Raw genomic sequence first — 18,297 nt, forward strand, 5'->3', positions numbered from 1 at the left:
ACCTCGCAGAACAAACATGTCCACCGGGGAGATTTACGCCTCTACGGAAAAACAACTGAATCTGATAAATAAATCAATTTCCCTTGCGAATCGTCGACTGCGAGGCTTCTCTGTCACTGCTTTGTGAGAGGAACCAACGTGGGGGCCCCCGAGGGGTCAAGGTTGTTGGAAAGGTCACATAGGGCGACAAGCCTCTGTGTTTTGGCAGCAGGGTCGCAAACTTTAACCTCTGGGCCCTGAGAGCCCTAGCCTGGGAGGGTTGCACAGGCAAGAGTTAAAGTGGGACCACCGTCTCTCGCTAATTGACATAATCTGTAAACTCCAGTATCTGCCCCCGTTTCTCAGCCGAGCGGGTGGGTTAATCAATAGAGCTGAGACAGTGGAGGGTCTGAAGCCATTCATCCTTTCCAAAAGCTCCTCTATATACAGCTTGAAGAAACCTTGCCAAATAAAGCTATTCTCTGGCATTGTTCATTGGGAATGGCCGACTGCCATGTCTGGCTCTTGCGACCCACTCCTTACAGCAAACACTCAAAGTAAGTTCCCATGAGGCAAGTGGAGGAAAAGCACAATGCCCCTTTAGCAGGAGAAATACAGCTTTTTATCAGGGTGGTAGAATTGGGGTCATTAGGGTTGTGCCACCCCCCCACTAACCTTTACCTCCCTCATTGCTGTAGTCGAGCCCACCCTCCTTCCTCCAGAGGTTCTTCATTCATATGCATAAGTGGCTTGAGAAAAGTTGCTGGGGAGCTCAACCACTGATGACCTGCCAATCAATCTGCCACTCACAACTGTCAAACAGCATGTATATGATGGGCTATTGGACTAAATCGCTATGCTGAAAACCAGTGTTAGGCAGAAGCGTCTACAAATACTAAAGCTATTAGATGAGCTATGTTTCTTAATAGTGAAGTGATAGCACCACTAATTTTTAACCCTTATGTTCTTTTTGAGATGGACTGAAATTATATTAGAAATTTAAAAAATCTTTGAAATTCTAATTATTCTAATATTTATATAGCCTACTACTCTTTAAAAATTGGCATTTTTTTTAGAGAAGTATATTATGCTCTCAAAGGCTGCATTTATTTGATCAAAAACAGTAAAAAACAGCAGTATTGCGAAATATGATTACAACTGTTTTCTATTTTAACACATTTTAAAATGTAGAAATCATTCAGAAATCATTCTAATATGCTGTTTTGGTCAAGAAACATTTTATATTATAAACAATGTTGAAAACTTATTATGCTTAATATTTTTGTGGAAACTGTGATACATCTTTTTTTCAGGATTGTCTGATAAATAAAAGTCCAAATGAACAACATTTAAAATAGATTAAATAAAAATATTATCTTACGATCACCTTTAACCTGTTAACTGTCACTCACGTTTTTGAAGATAGACTTGAATGTGCATGATACAAACCTAAATTTTTATAATTCATGACTGAAAACATTTTGTAACATGATTTTGATGTACCATTTACATGGTAATGCAATGTCTGATTTTAAAATGGGTTTTAAAGGATGAATTTTGAGATTTTATGTTTTCAAGTGATATATAACTTCTGATGATTTCTAAAATGTGATAGAGAAAAAGGCAACGAGGAAGTCTTTTTTTTAAACATAAAAATTCATAAATTAATCTATTACTTTTCCTACATAATTTTTAACAAAAAATATTGCTAAAATATATATTTGGGAGTCTTAGACCTTTCCAACGATATATAGTTTGTCAAGATTAGATTAGATTTGATTGTAATATAGTATAGTCAACGTAGGCGTCCCGTATATGGGACGGGGTGACAGTTAACAGGTTAAGGCATTATTGCTAAATTAATTGTATTGTCCCTAAAACCTTGAACAGTAGTGTATTTTTCTCTGGCATAAATAAAGTCAAAACGCATTCAAAAATTGCAATAGAAAATTATACATTATACCAAATTAACACTTCAATGTTAAGTATATTTAAGCTATTGAAATGGCTGAACAAAATATGAGTTTTTTTTTTTTTTTCAAATGCAAAAACAGTTTGATTTATTCTAATAGATCACCAATGCACTAAACCTTTTGGAGATGTTTCTAACTCTGTAACAGTAACAAGATTTAGATCACAGAAAACGATAGAATGGATATGTATCTACAATCAGCTAAAACCAAACCTGGATCTTGTTGTTAGCCAACAATGAAGATGATTAAATTCAACATCTGAATGTACAACTTGTGATTGAGCATTTCAGCTGAATTTTTTTTTTAGGTGACTATTTTCTTATCTTACGTCATTTTTCTGTAGAGTATTTGTTAGCACAGCTAAATACACTTTTTGACTAGCTTACCCAAATTGGCTGGCACTGTAATCTATGCCTGCTGTCTAAACTCTTAGTCCAATGTCAGAGAAAATCACAAGGAACACTGACAATGGCAATGATTCAAACAGATGGTCTATTCTACACTAGTTTCAGCTAGACACAAAGCTGTAACACATTTAATCCGTGGTAAAAATCATGATGAGCATGTGACACCACATCTACATAACTGAAAAATAGAAGATAAAATCAAGTCACCACTTAAAAATAAGATGTTGGTGTGTCAAATTAAAGAGAAAAATCTATTTGCTTCCAGAGCAAAAACAATTCACAAATGAGGTCTGTTAAACATCTCAATTGCTTCTCCTAGACAGTAATGAGGTTAATTAAATTTTTGGCTGAAATAGCTTAAAAGGATTTGTCTCCTGAAAAAAAATAAAAATAAAATAAAAATAAAAGATAATGACTCTTATAATCTCATGTGTATCCACTTTGTATGTCTCAAATTTCCCAAGATACCAAAGACTGTGATCAAGTCACCAATTTCAATATCTTTTTTTTTTGCCATTGAAAAACACATCTTGGTCATCCACTCACTAATGGATACATTTTGCTTTTTATTATAGACATAATTGCATGAATGCCTTTTTAAACCCATTCCCTCAAACCGCCTACTTCCATCATTTCACAGTCCAATCAATTCCCAGTGGATCAAAGTCCCACCCTACATTTCTTTTTCTAGTTGAATATCCTGTTTCACTTAAAAATACATCAGATTACGTAAGTAAAATCACTTGTGAAGAGCCTGACTTTAATTTTATAGTTCTATACTCTCACTCTATGCCAACAATTGTCTCATTTATTAAAGGATTTCTATGAGATTCTCTGTGAGCACCTGGTTCTGTGGGACCAGCATGGATCTGTCCGCTGACCCCAGAGAGAGGAAAGTACATCCACCTGGCTCTCACTCAGTAACACTCCTCAATGCCTGCATTCAAGTGCACAGCTGAGCGTAACTTACAGAACAGCCATAATGCTGTCATCCCACACTTCACATACTGTAGGTGTTCCCATGGACTCCATCTGTAGCACTGAGCTCAGGTTGCTTATGCCCACAGGAAACAGACTGACAAACAGGAAGAGAGCCTTAGAGAACTCTGCAAACTTCACTTTAAAGAAAGAAGAATTTAAACAAAATCACATTTTTATGCATTTTATCACATTTACATTTACAGTGGTGGTCAAATTATTAGAACACCAGATAAAAAATGGTTTTAAGTCAGTTATTTCTATCTTTTGCTGTAGTGTGTAGTAGGAAATATCAGTTTAAATTCCAAACATTCATTTTGCCATTAATTACAATTATCCAGTGAGATTTTTGTTTGCACAAGGAGTCTGACAAGAGCCAGTGCTTTTATAAATAGATAAAATATAAATGTCATAAATATATTTGTGAAGTGTGCCACTATGCACAAATGCATGCATATAACACAACTCATATTAAACCCAAGCTAAAACCATACATGCAGACCTGATATATTGGCAATATCTTTGTTCTGAATCAGGGGCTCCACCTGCAGGAACTTGCAGCCCAAATTTACTGGCAAACCAATCTGGTAAGATGGGAAGAGCAGGTTTGTATGATTCACAACCTTTCATTACACGCTCAATCACTGTCACAATATCTCACTCTCACTTTTTAATTTAAATCCCTGCCTTACCCAAACACATCCATCCATTCGGTTGTGTCACTTCAAGGTTATCAGCTGCCAAGCCATAGCAAGTCATGATTACTTCCCTTGCCCAATTGAAGGTGGAAACTTCCAAGGAGAGTGTGTTAGACTCTTGGACCAACCAATCTGGGAAAATGTTGCAATTTCTTTTTCCTACATCATGGCGTTTCTTGCTTTTGAAATTTTAGAGGTAAGACAAAAGATGTCACATTTTACCTGTGAATGTGAGCATATATAGTAAGAGTGAAATGTGATGCTCTGTGAATAAAAAAAGATAGTGTACCAGCAAATAAAACGTCCATCTGTTCTATATATTGTGACTAGTAGCAACCTTATTCTTCGCGTAAAGTCTCACCAATAGGCTTACTTCCATGAAATGATTCTTATCAGATGTCGACAACTCTTTAAAGTGAATAAAGCAGTGTATTCAGTACAGTCTACTTCAAGAACTAATGACTCATACGAGTCTCAGTGAAGTGAATGATTTATATGAGTCTCGTTTCAGTACATTAAAAGCAGTGCAACCTGATACATAAACAAATGAATCTTATGAGCGAGTTCTTTTCGGTGACTCAAAACATACAGCACAATCAGTGTGGTCTGATTCCTGAACTAATGACTCATATGAGCCGGTTCAATTAATCTTGTTCAACAAGACAAGTTACCATTTGAATCAGTCTGATGAATCATCCAATGAACTAAGCCAATCAGAATGGTTACGGATTCAACATTTGATTTCCCACATTTGAAGTTATCATTAGTATCACCTAAGTGTGAAATACTTTTTAAAGGAATACGGTCCTGCTGAATTTCTATGTTAGCCAAACATAGTTTTGCTGGTCAATGCTAGTTTAACCTATTTGTGACATTCCAAATCATTAGTTTGAATTTGTTCATCCAAATGGCTCTCTATATGCTGCTTTGGAAAGTCTGAATCATTCTAATTAATTGTTTTGTCTTTCATTGTAAATTTTTTTTCATATGAAGCACTGGGAAGTGTGATTTTGTCTGGTGAATGAATTTGTAGAGACACTTGTTGTAAATATACAATCTGAAAAAATCTCTGGATGACATACTTTTTAAACAGCTTCCATTTTTAAGCTAAGTTTAATATTATAGTGCATTATACTGTACTGCATTCTTGTATTGTTGTAAAGTTTAAATGTTTATTTGATTAAAATAGTTTATTAAATTAAAAACTATGGCTCATTAATTTATGAGTTATTTAATTAATGTAATGACGCGGAGGCGGCGTTAGAATCCATGTGGAGTTTTTTAATAACATCCACAGCAGACAAATCCAAAACAGTAGGCAGATAATCAGAAACGTAGAAGGCAGAGGTACGTACACAGATAGGCAGTCCAATCCAAACAACAAGACAGTGGGCAAATCCAAAAGGCAAAAACAGGGAAACCAGGCAAAGATCATACACAATAAGGCAAACTATGGCAATGGGAAGAACGCTCGGTAAGGCAGACAGGCTGGCAATACTTCGCAAAGTACTCATGGCTCCGGCCACGCTAAAATGTCTACCAAACAGGAAGTGACAGGTGAAGCAGAGGGAGCGGAACACAGTCAGTACTCGGGTAAGGGCTCCCTCTGCTGGCGTGGCGTTACAGAATCCCCCCCCCCCTACGAGCGCCTCCTGGCACTCTTTCAAGGACGTCCCCGTGGTCGCGGTGCTGGACGATCGGGTCTGGCTCGATGAAATTCCTCGGTTAACGAAGGATCTAGTATGTCGTGGGCGGCCACCCATGATCTCTCCTCTGGTCTGTATCCCTCCCAGTCCACCAAGTATTGAAGCTGACCCCCTCTCCGTCTCGAGTCCAACAACTCCTTTACCACATAAGCTGGGGTTCCATCAATGTCCAGCGGTGGAGGTGGCTCCCGGTTTCTGACGTTGGGGTTAGCATCCGGGTGGAACGGTTTTAGAAGGGAAACATGGAAGGAGGGAGATATACGGTAATTAACGGGCAGCTCAAGTTCATAAGTGACCGCATTAATATGTCGTAAGATTCTGAATGGGCCTACGTACCGTGGACTGAGCTTCTTGCTGGGCAGCCGCAACTTGAGGTCCCGTGGAGAGCCTTTGTCCAGGTTGGTAGGGAGGATGTGGACGACGTCGTCGGTTAGCTTGGATCTCTTGATTCCTGATGGCTCTTTGCAGACGTACATGAGCGCTGTCCCACACCCTCTCGCTACGGCGAATCCAGTCGTCGACTGCAGGTACTAGTGATGGTTCTCCAGACCACGGGAACATGGGGGGTTGGTATCCTAGCACACATTGGAACGGTGTAAGGCCAGTGGATGAATGCCTCAATGAGTTTTGTGCGTATTCCGCCCATGGAAGGAATTCTGACCACCGATGCTGCTCACGTCCACAGTATGACCCGAGGTATCTGCCTGGCAAGGGAACTGGGATCCTCGGTTTGAGACAATGTCTTCGGGGATACCGTACATCCTGAAGATGTTGTGGAACATCGCTTGAGCGGTATCCATCACTGTGGGAAGACCTTTCAGAGGTATGAGTCTACATGCCTTGGAGAAGCGGTCAATGATTAAAAGGATTGTAGTGAAACCGTCAGATGGTTGTAGCAGACCTGATGGGAGTTCTTTGGGGGTTTTTGACTGTGCACACACAGGACATGACTTGACGTAATTTGCTATATCTTTGACAATAGCAGGCCACCAGAAAGAATTCTGCGTGAGGAGTAGTGTGCGAGAGATACCTGGATGCCCAGAGCACAGTGAAGTATGGACCCACTGTAAGACTCGTGGTCGAATCCTGGAAGGAACATAGTGTTTATTAGCGGGACAACCTGGAGGTGTGGGTTCGTTGTATTGTTCCTTTTGAATGTCATCCATTATGTCCCACGTGACTGGTGCTATGATGATGGATGGTGGCAGGATAGATTCAGGTTGGTGATCTGTCAATGGATGGTTATGTCTTCTGGAAAGAGCGTCTGCCTTGCTATTTTTACTGCCAGGGCCGTAAGTCACTGCGAATTGGAACCTGGTGAAAAACAAGGACCAGCGAGCCTGGCGAGGATTTAATCTCTTGGCACTTTTGATGTATTCAAGGTTCTTATGATCAGTGATTACCTGGAAGGGGTCCGCGGAACCCTCCAACCAGTGCATCCATTCCTCAATGGCCGCCTTCATAGCCAGTAGCTCTTTGTTTCCGACATCATAATTACGCTCAGCATCCGTGAGTTTCCTTGAAAAGTAAGCACAGGGGAAAAGCTTGCCTGGTTGTCCGTGGCGTTGGGAGAGCACTGCACCTATCCCACAGTTGGAGGCATCAACCTCCAGTACAAATGGCAAGTTGGGGTCAGGGTGTTTCAAGATGGGTGCAGTGGAAAAGCTGTTCTTGAGGTCAGAGAATGCTTGCGTAGCTCGATCAGTCCATTTCAACTTGGATGGTTTACCTTTCAATAGTGACGTCAAAGGTGCTGCTGTGATGCTGTAGTTCCTTATGAAACGTTGGTAGAAATTTGCAAATCCCAGAAAGCGTTGAAGCTCCTTCACAGTGGTGTGTCGTGGCCATTCAGTGACTGCCTTGATCTTGGACTAGTGGCAGTGGATAACGGAACTTGATAGTAACATTGTTCAAACCTCTATAATCGATGCAGGGGCACAGTCCTCCATCATTTTTCTCCACGAAGAAGAATCCTGCTGCAGCTGGGGAAGTGGATGGACGGATGAATCCAGAGCTGAGAGCTTCTATATGCTATATGCGTCCATGGCTTGACTTTCCGGACGTGACAGTGGATAGATCTTACTCTTGGGTGGCATGGCGTTAATAGCTCTATGGCGCAATCCCAAGGACGATGAGGTGGCAGTTGAGTGGCCTTAGTTTTGCTGAAGACCTCTTGAAGGTCCTGATAATGGGATGGTATGGTGACGGGCTTGCACTCTGGACTTTCGATGCTGGTAGTCAGACAAGGCTTAGAAAGGACGTTATTCAGACACTTTGAGAAACAGAATTGTGACCAATGTTTGATCTCACCACTCTGCCAGGAAATGGCTGGGTCGTGAACAGATAACCAGGGATATCCAAGGATGATTTCATGACATGGAGAGTCAATGACATAGAAGGTGATAGTTTCTTGGTGAAAGAGGCCTATCTGCATCTTCATGGGTTGTGTTTGTTGAGTTATGCCCCTTCCAATGTTATTCACAGCATTCACCTTGAGAGGTGGGTCACATGGTAGTACGGGGATGTGGTAGGTTGTAACAAGGTCCTGATGTATGAGGTTTAATGCTGAGCCAGAGTCAATCAGCGCTGTGAATTCAAACGAGTCGTTTTCAGTAGTCATCTTGACAATGGTAGTGAGAGATTTAACATTGCGAATGGGAATATGTTCAACACTCACCCGGCTGTTGTCAGTGAAGTCTCTCAGAGCCTTGAGTGGACACATTGCATTGTGATGGGCTGCACTACCGCAGTAGAAACATAGATTCTGGGTGACTCGTCTCGATCTCTCTTCAGATGACAACCTTGTCACTCCTAGTTGAATGGGCTCAGATTTGAAGAGCATAGGTGGTGGTAGCGATCGTAGATACTGAGTGAGATAGTCGTTAGCCACTTGAGCTTTAGCCAGTTGGTTACGGTACTCCTTGAGAACGTCGCTCTGATAAGCGAACGCGGCCTGTAGATTCCTTACTTCTGCTGGATTCTTCAGTGGCGAAGTATTATGTAATGACGCGGACGCGGCGTTAGAATCCATGTGCAGTTTTTTAATAACATCCACGGCAGACAAATCCAAAACAGTAGGCAGATAATCATAAACGTAGAAGGCAGAGGTATGTACACAGATAGGCAGTCCAATCCAAACAACAAGACAGTGGGCAAATCCAAAAGGCAAAAACAGGGAAACCAGGCAAAAATCATACACAATAAGGCAAACTATGGCAATGGGAAGAACGCTCGGTAAGGCAGACAGGCTGGCAATACTTCGCAAAGTACTCGTGGCTCCGGCCACGCTTAAATGTCTACCAAACAGGAAGTGAAAGGTGAAGCAGAGGGAGTGGAACACAGTCAGTACTCGGGCGAGGGCTCCCTCTGCTGGGGTGGCGTTACAATTAAATGTTTACACCCTTATTTAGTTTCATTATAATGACTTTTTGTGAACCATAGGAGGGAAAGATGGATTTGGGAACCACTTGGCTTGTGCTGTTGTGGTCATATCTAATTCAGTGGCATTACAGCAATAGAATAGGACTTATTTTGAAAGGGTAAGAAAAAAATTAGGCCCAAATATTGAGCTCTTGTGTTTGTACAGCAGAGCCAAGTCACAGATTGAAATGATTTATGTCCGACTATGTTGTTCTCTTTTTTTTTTCCTGCTCAGCTTTCAGAGCTTTGGAAGTCCAATACCCCAATCACTCTCTCTGACAATATACACTCGACTCTCTCTATGTCTACACAAATTGTGAATTTGAGATCTCTGTTCATACATGCCATGATCTCTTTCCAAGATGAGTAGTCATGCACTTCAAAGGAATCAGAAGGGCTTATCACAGTTCCAGTGTGCCCCTCTGTTTATGAGGCAGGCAAGAAATCATGCGACACATTTTAAGTGCCAAGAGAGACATTTACAGCAGCAACCCAAGCCAGATCTGAGAGATCTGAGGTTTAGCTGATATCCTTGGCAAAAGAGCACTGTGATGCATCTAACACTTCACGTTCCTGGTGCTCGATCTAATGAGCAGTTGGCACAAATTGACCAAGGGAGCCTTTTTTTTCCCTCAATACAGGAAAGATTTTTGACTGTCTTGTATGGGAGTCGAGGAAATGTGATGGTGGTGAGGTGGACATTCGGGCACGTGTAGCTCTGAAATGAAGACAAATTCTTATTTTATTTCTGTTTTGTTCATTTATGCTCTCATGCAACGTGACACAAAAGGAATCCACACGCAAAAAATTACTTGCTCACCACACCAGTCACAGAAAAGTCATGGTTTCCAAATACTAATGAGTGAATCCTGAGTGCACATAAAAATATAGCCCACCCTACAGTACATATATAAGTATAAAATCAGTTTTGGATTATGTTCTTTGGAATACATCCCAAAGTATGAAGGGGCCAAATTTATGAACTTACTTTAACTTTGTGCACAGTATTTCAGTTCAGTGTTTTACTTCTGTTATTAAATCTCTTTGAGTACTTCTCAATAGGTGCTTTCTGGTTTGCTTTTCCTCTTTCCTCAAGCAGCCCATGATCTGAAAATCAATTAAAAAAAGTCTTCCATTATGAAAGATATACCAATTCTCTAAATGCACTGCTCTAAATGAATTATCACTCACTGCTTCTTCACAGTGCATTTAGAGAATTAGCTTCGTTAGTGGTTAAAAACTTTTTACAAATGCTGCTGATGGAGTTAAATTTGTTTTTTTGTTTTTAAGACAGCTGGTAAAATGCATAAATGCATATATTTTCTATAGTTAAAAGAACTTTTTACCAAAATTGCTGAACATTTGCTCACCCTCATGTCATCCAAGATTTAGATGAGTTTGTTAACATTATGTTACTTGCTCACCAATGGATCCTCTTCAGTGAATAGGTGCTGTCAGAATGGGAGCTCAAACAGCTGACAAAACATCACAATAATTCATACGTACTGTAATCCACATGACTCCAGTTCTTCAATGAATGTCTTGTGAAGCAAAAATATGTGTTTGTAATTAATGGGCAGGAATCATGTTGATTATTGTGATGTTTTTGGACTCTCATTCTGACAGCACCCATTCGCTGCAGAGGATCTATTTGTGAGCAAGTGATGTAATGTTAAATTTCTCCAAATCTGTTGTGGCTTGAGGGTCAGTACATTTTCAGCTAATTTTCACATTTGGTGAACTATTCCTTTAAATTAACAAGACTTACAGAAAAGTCACGTTATTGATGTTCACATAAATGTTTCCATATTTTTCACAACTTATTAGATTTCTATATAGCCTTTCAGGAACTTCACCAAAGGTCATGGGTAATTACGAGCTTCTGCTAATGATGATCAAATTAATTCTGAACCTTGTGCTTTCAAAGACTATATGAACTCTTAATTAACTCTGGAGTCCGGCATTCACTTGAAATGTTTAATTAGTCTGCTGTCTCAGCTTTGGATGTTGTCTAATTGATCAAGTCAAAAAGGCAAAGAAAGCACATTTGATCCATGCACTTTGATTAACAAATAGTGCTATAAAAACAAGCCGTTTCGGGGTGCAGGTCCAAATGGTATGAACTATTCATTTAAATCAATATTCACCTCATTCAATCATTCTGTACATATACAGTATGATGTGCTAAACAACACCAGCAGCCACATTTTGTGTGTGTGTGTATGTCTATTCATTCCTATACTGTAAATTACATCATCTGAAAACAGGACAGATGTTGCATTCACATGTACTCTACTGTGTGGTCTGAAAACTTCTCTATGTAGCAGCATATGACTGTGATGTCATACTACAAACATTTAGCATAAGAAAAAACAAATGTTCTGAACACACATCATACTGGCCCTCTTCATTTAGACTGACATAGTAATGGGCCATTACTTTCATGCGTAATATGCAGGACTGTTCATATAAACATTAGACATGTCAATTGATTATTTTAAAGGGGTCATATGACGTTGCTAAAAAGAAAATTATTTTTGTGCATTTGGTGTAATGAAATTTATGCTGTTTAAGGTTAAAAAACACATTATTTTACACATAATGTCCATTATTGTTTCTCCTCTATGCCTCCACCTTTCTGAAATGCGTCTATTTTTACAAAGATCATTGTTCTGAAAAGCAAGGTGTGGTCTGATTGGCCAGCTATCCAGTGCATTGTGATTGGCTTAATTCCTCAAGCGTGTGACAGAAATGTTGCGCCCTGTAACATACTGTGATGCCGTGACCCGGCGCAATGATACAAAATCAATAAAACTCCTTACAAACTAGGCATTTGTTGCATCCAGTGGGGACATAATTACTGATTATAATGACCTATACTGTCTTTGTATGCGTTGTGTTGCATCATGACGCGTGAAAATAAAACCATGTCTGCAATCTGCCTTTGTGATCGTAGAAACGAAAAACAACAAGCACTAAACTGCTCAAAACTTGCGTTTGAATCATCAGTGGAAAATCCTTTAAATATGAAAACGTAGCCTACTTACAGGCTGTGAGTCAGCATTATTTGTCAGAACACCGACATTGTAGGCTACACTCCCAGGAAATGCGTGCAGGAAATGCACTGCACACATTTGAATATTTGGGTTGAACTGTTCTGAAACAGTGTTTGTAAATACAACTTAACCACTGATTTCTAGTCGTGTCCTCTTTTGGAAGGCCAAACAAAGTAGTTTCGCTTTCACAACGAAACACACAGCATCTCCACGACATGGTGTCGGCGTCTGCAACAATACTACAGCAAGGATAAAAGTTACACCTTCTTTCTTTGCATGAACATTTGGATGGTGTCATGCAAATCTTCTCAAGTGATGTAGAGATGTGGGGGTGTGTTTAAACAATGTGTTTTAGGGGGGCGTGGCTGAGTCTTAACTTTTATTAAGAGTATCTCTTTGGGTTTGAGACTTTAGTATGTATGAACAGGCCTACAGTTGATACATTTTAAGAAATACAGCTTTAAAAGAAACCAAGGCTCCTTCAGAGAGCATGATGAATAAACGAATAAATAATAATAATAAATAATAATAAAAACAACATGACAAGCTATTAATTACAAAAAACCTAGACTAATCAAAATAAATATATTGGATACAGAAAGGGAACAATATGACTCAGAAGGAAACTTAATGCACATAAATGCACTCTGTCAAGAAAAAACAGGAAAATAAAAACTGAAGAATCAGAAATTTTCAGTAAATCAAATCAGACGTGAAAGGAATCATTAATCTGATGTTTTCCGAATACGAATGATGAGTTTTAAATGCTTTTTTTCTGGCCAAGAGGGGAAAAAGCTTAAATGAGCTTCTGGGCAATTTATTAACCTTTACTCGACAAGCATTCTTGCTGGATTGTAACAAATCTCAATGTTGGTGGATGGTAACAAACCCCAAGGTGGTGATAGAGTTATTTTCTATTTTTGGCATTCAAATTAATGTTTATTATTAAGGATGCTAGCTATAATATTGCTTAAAAAAAACAGTTTTGATGTTTCTCAGAAACTCATCAAATGGAATTTCCCAACATGTTTCCTGAACACTTCCTATCTTGCACTGGTCACGCAACTCAGATAGTCCTGTTCCAAACTATTTCAAAAGTCTGAAATAGCAGAATGTAGAAATTTACTGCTGAAAAATGAGTTGAATATCCTACTCAATACGGATCTGAACCACTTGGAACACCCAACGCCATTTACAAAGGTTATCGGAAATTCACCACTGCGCTCAAACCAGAGGAGATTCATCTTAATTTATACCAATGCATCTGTCATGAACTACGTTTTTTATCTTATGCCGAAACCCTGTTTGTAGGTCTGCTGCATAGATAGCGCTGCCTCTGTTCTCTGGATCTTAAATCACCGGCTCTTCGCTTTGTCTCCAGCACTCAACACCTCCGTATAAAGTGAGAGGGATATTCTGCTGGCAGCCAGAAGCTGCTGAGCTGATGGCCTCTTTATTTGCTCAAAGCAGTTCATCAGTCCCTGGGCTAAACGTCTGTCTGCACGTGGACGTCACATACAGGTAAAGTTGACTCTGAGTCATTTATGAGTCAGTCCACATGTGAAGGATCAGAGCCAAGGACGATGTCCAACCTGCATTTGTATTGTGCTTTAGACTGAGCTCAGCCAAGGAGTTTATAGACGAGTGATTCCACCAGGTGATGTAATTCCCTGGAGAAATCAGCTGATTGCTGAATGTGACAGCAGTGTGTCTTTTGGAATATCGTTTTTGGATCACACCTGGGGGAATTAGTGGGCAGCAGAGGAGCCGTCAATTCCAGGAAACATGGAACATGATGAATTCCATCACAATAACCACGTTTCCACATCCAGGGTTCAGTCTGTGACACATGAGACTTGAGTCAAAGCTCAGGGGTGAGCCGAGACATGTCCAGATCTGGAGACAGTATGTCCAGGCAGGGTGTGATAGCTTCACTGTGTTATCTACAGTCAGGCCTGCCTCTCTGTCTTGGAATGTTTGGGAATATCCTCACCTTAAGGGGATATTTCAAGTTAATTTGGAATGATCTGAGGGGGCACTTCCAGTTCATAACCATGAAAAATCTCCTACTGCACAAGAACTCATTACTGGTTTAAGACAATCTCAAGACCTCCTGCATTATATATCATCAATTATATATCAACAACATCAATGTATATATGTATTTAAAATACGCTCATACGCTCACTAAGGCTGTATTTACAATGAAAATATTATATTATTATAAATAGTAAAAATATAACAAATAAATAATAAACATCATTTACAAAAACTATTTTCTATTTTAATAGGGACTGCAGATGGAAATTAGCATTTGCTAACTCTGGTACAAAACATCTTTTCGTAAGATTAACGTATTTTGTACACTGTCCCTGACAAATAAACTAATTAAATAAAATAAATAAAATGGAATTAATTCCTGTGATATCAAAGTCTTCTTTTCTTATTTTTATTGCCTTTTGTGAAACTGGGATGCATTTTTTAGGATATATTGATGAGTAGAAATTTCAAAAGAGCAGCATTTGTTGAAATAAATATTTTGTAATATTACAATGCCTTCACTTTTATAGCTATTAATCAATTTAATATGACTGCTAAAAATGATTTTACAGTATTCATTTCTAATTTCTTAAAACGAAACTTGTACAAATACATCTTGAGTGTATATTTTATAGGCTTTTCCTATAAACATATAAAAAAAACATACATTTTTAAATATATATTTTATGCAAAATTATTATAATAATTTTTTGAATTCAAAAGGGCCTAGTTTTGTTTCTGTGCATGGATTTATTCTCAATTGTGACCCTGGACCACAAAACTTCTTAAATTGCTTAAAAGTCTTAAATTGCTGGGGTATATTTGTAGCAATAGCCAAAAAATGTTTGTCTGGGTCAATTATCGATTATTAAATTTTCTTTTATGCCAAAAATCATTAGGATATTAAGTAAAGATCGTGTTCCATGAAGATATTTTGTAAATTTTCCACCGTAAATATATGATTTTTTTATTTTTGATTAGTAATATGCATTGATAAGAACTTTTTTCGATTTTCGATTTACTTGTTTTTTTTGCACCCTCAGATTCCAGATAATCAAATAGTTGTATCTCGGCCGAATACTGTCCTATCATAACAAACCATACATCAATGGAAAGGTTATTTAGTCTACTTTCAGATGCTGTAGACATCTAAATTTTGACACTGATACTTAAGACTGGTTTTGTGGTCCAGTGTCACAACTGCATTATTGGCACCCAGTGGTTGTGGACAAATTCACACAAAATTGTTATACTTGGAATTTATCTCATAACCAAACTACCTGTTTGGGACTGACTGAATAAAAATCAGTTTCTTTGCAAAGATTCCTCTCTCAAAAATGATTCTCCAATCCATTCCATGTGGCTTTCACTATCACTATTAAATTACCAATCCCTCAGCTTGGTGTCCCTTCCTGAGTCTCCATAAATCAGATGGCTAATGAGATCTGACCCACTGATGACTGGCACAGCAGCAACTGAAAAATGCTCCCTTTTGTCTCACCTGCTCTCACCTCACAGCTATAAATCTTCTGCTCCGTGTCTGTGCTGAATGTCTCTCTGATGACCTGACTGACGGGCTCCACAAAGACTCCTGCGGCAGGAGGGGGGAACTGGGCTGAGAGAGAGAGTGAGAGAGGGAGAGATTAAAGACTTCTGCTGTCCATGTGTAACTATCTGGCTGACAGGCTAATACATGAACATTCATCATGAAAGAGAAGCATTCTTGAGAGAAATAACAGGAAGAGGAATGAGGTGTGCCTGTTGGTTTAGACAGCAAAGAGAACCTAAGATTCAAAGATGATGACATCATCAGGAACTGTGATGGACTAAATCAAACAAGAACCCCTTCAAAACTAAACTTCCTGTTTGATGCATGCACAGCTACAAGTTTTCAATCCTTATTGAAAACTAGGTAAAACATAAGAATGCAGAAACATCTTGGAAATTTTGACTACATTAATAACAAAACCATTTTAATAATGTTTTGCTGTTTAAGTAACAAATGTATATCAGAGCATACTATTTGCTGAATTAAATACTTTCTTTCTTCTTCCTCTTCTTGCAAATTTTGGGGTGCTGATATAAAAAAATCATTGTGCTTATTTTGCTCTAGCACATCATACTTTCTCACAAAACATGATGTGCATTTCATAGCATTTTTGCTTTTGGTAAACATCCAAAAACATAACTTTTTTTCAAAGAAAAAGTCCATCCCCTGTCGTTCTCTCACATCAAAATCTGTTTCGAACTGTTTTAGTCTTTTTTTTTTTGCTTATTAACAGTGTTTGATCTATGCATATTTCTTTCCTGATTCAGACGATATATGACTTTTTCACTGGAGAAAGTAATAATATGGATAGAGGAACTGTATTTTAGCCAAAAGCAACAGCTTGAAGTTAAAAATGTCTTAATTGATGCACTGGAGTTGCAATTGGATTATTGCAATGTTTTTATCAGCAGTTTGGACTCTCATTCTGAAGGCACCCATTCACTTCAGTCCAAAAAGCTGCTCAAAACATTGCAATAATCCACAAATACTGTAATCCACATGACTCTAGTCCATCAATTAATTTCGTGTGAAGCAAAAAATGTGTCTTTATAATTAAAGGGTCTGGAATCACGTGGATTGCTTGTGGATTATTGTGATGTTTCATCAGCTGTTTGAACTCTCATTCTGACGGCACCCATTCACTGCAAAGGATCCATTGGTGAGCAAGTGATGTAATGCTGCATTTATCCATATCTGTTCTGATAAAGAAACAAACTAATCTACATTTTGCATGGCCTGAGGTTTAACACATTTTTAGCACATTTTAATTTGTGGTTGAATTACTCCTTTAAAACTTATGTTTGTCTATAGAATTAGAAAAATCTTAGTTCTTATTGAAAAATTTGGTAATATTAGGCCTTTTTTTGCAAATCAACATAAATCTTTCACAAGATGCAGGGTTGTGTATTTATACAACCACTGGCGTGTATATGAGATTAGATTTCTTTCTTTTTTGTAACATGAATCACACTGATGCTTTTGAATCCATCAGTATTGAGCTGGACCTCCATCAGTGTATGGCTCTCTTGTGCCGGCTGACTGCTGGCTGGCCTGAAAGTGTAGTTGACAGCAATTTAATCGTGTCGTCTAGTTCATCATCTCAGAGTGAAAGCTCAACAGATCTGTTGATGGAGAGGCACATGTAAACAAATCCGCTGCTTCCTGTGAGCGCTGACTACAGCGCCAAAAATATGTGTACAAGCCTGCACGCTTTCATCCTCACACACTCAGACTCAGACTCTCACACACAAACAACCAGTGCACACACACGCACACAGAACAGTTTCGGTTTATTCCATATTTGTGCAATGTCTTCCAGTTTTACTTTGGAGGGGCTAAAAATATGTTTTCAGATACTCGTCAGCCAAGGCAAATATGAAAACATAAACATGAAAACAAGAGTTGTGAAAGGCACACAGACAGACTTTCTGCTGATGCTGAACGTCTGCTAGTGCTGAACTCATCTAAAAAAGTTTAGGGTGTTGAATGAAATTAGTTTGGGCCATCAAACTAACAAAATAACAATTCAGTATAATAAATATATTTACAAAAAGTAAAAAATGAACAAAACATTTTCATGCCCTTCATCTGTATGTATTGTAAATTCCATTTGTAATCTTTGTTACTATATATATATATATATATAATGTACTATATATATATATATAATGTACTATATATATATATATATAGTATCAGATTTACAGATGTATTTTCCAGTAAGAAATATTGGCTGGTATAATTAAGGTTGCAACAGATCACTTTTTTTTTTCTTACATCAGAAACATCTTTAACATCTCGCCTGTGACCCAGACAGTAAGCGTTCAAAGAATGTTCCAGGCTTGTTTTCGTAGCACAGTTCAATCAAGATAATAATTCCAGTGATGATTTTCTTTCAGCCTCAAGGGGTTTGTTTCCACCGGCTGATTATTGACTGTGTGTCTTTGGTCTCTCTCCTTTCGTGCTGTCGTCTGTCACCAGTAAATGGCCT

The 18,297-nt window shown here is 38.6% G+C and overlaps 1 long non-coding RNA gene across 4 annotated transcripts in view; it reads right to left on the reverse strand.

Annotated features, from left to right (window-relative positions):
• Window positions 1-2,634: 2,634 nt before the first annotated feature.
• LOC132156496 (uncharacterized) overlaps window positions 2,635-18,297 on the reverse strand; it is a 36,548-nt gene continuing 20,885 nt past the window's right edge. For 2 of the 4 annotated variants that reach the window (XR_009437440.1, XR_009437439.1), the window contains exons 4-6: window positions 15,759-15,872; window positions 3,840-3,921; window positions 2,635-3,434 (exon numbers count right to left, since the gene is read on the reverse strand). This is a non-coding gene — a long non-coding RNA (uncharacterized LOC132156496). Of the gene's footprint in view, window positions 3,435-3,839; window positions 3,922-10,149; window positions 10,269-15,758; window positions 15,873-18,297 lie in introns of all 4 variants that reach the window. The other 2 variants (XR_009437441.1, XR_009437442.1) reach the window with 2 other exon arrangements.

Source organism: Carassius carassius, chromosome 14, assembly GCF_963082965.1.
Source record: "Carassius carassius chromosome 14, fCarCar2.1, whole genome shotgun sequence".
NCBI classification, from domain to species: Eukaryota; Metazoa; Chordata; class Actinopteri; order Cypriniformes; family Cyprinidae; genus Carassius; species Carassius carassius.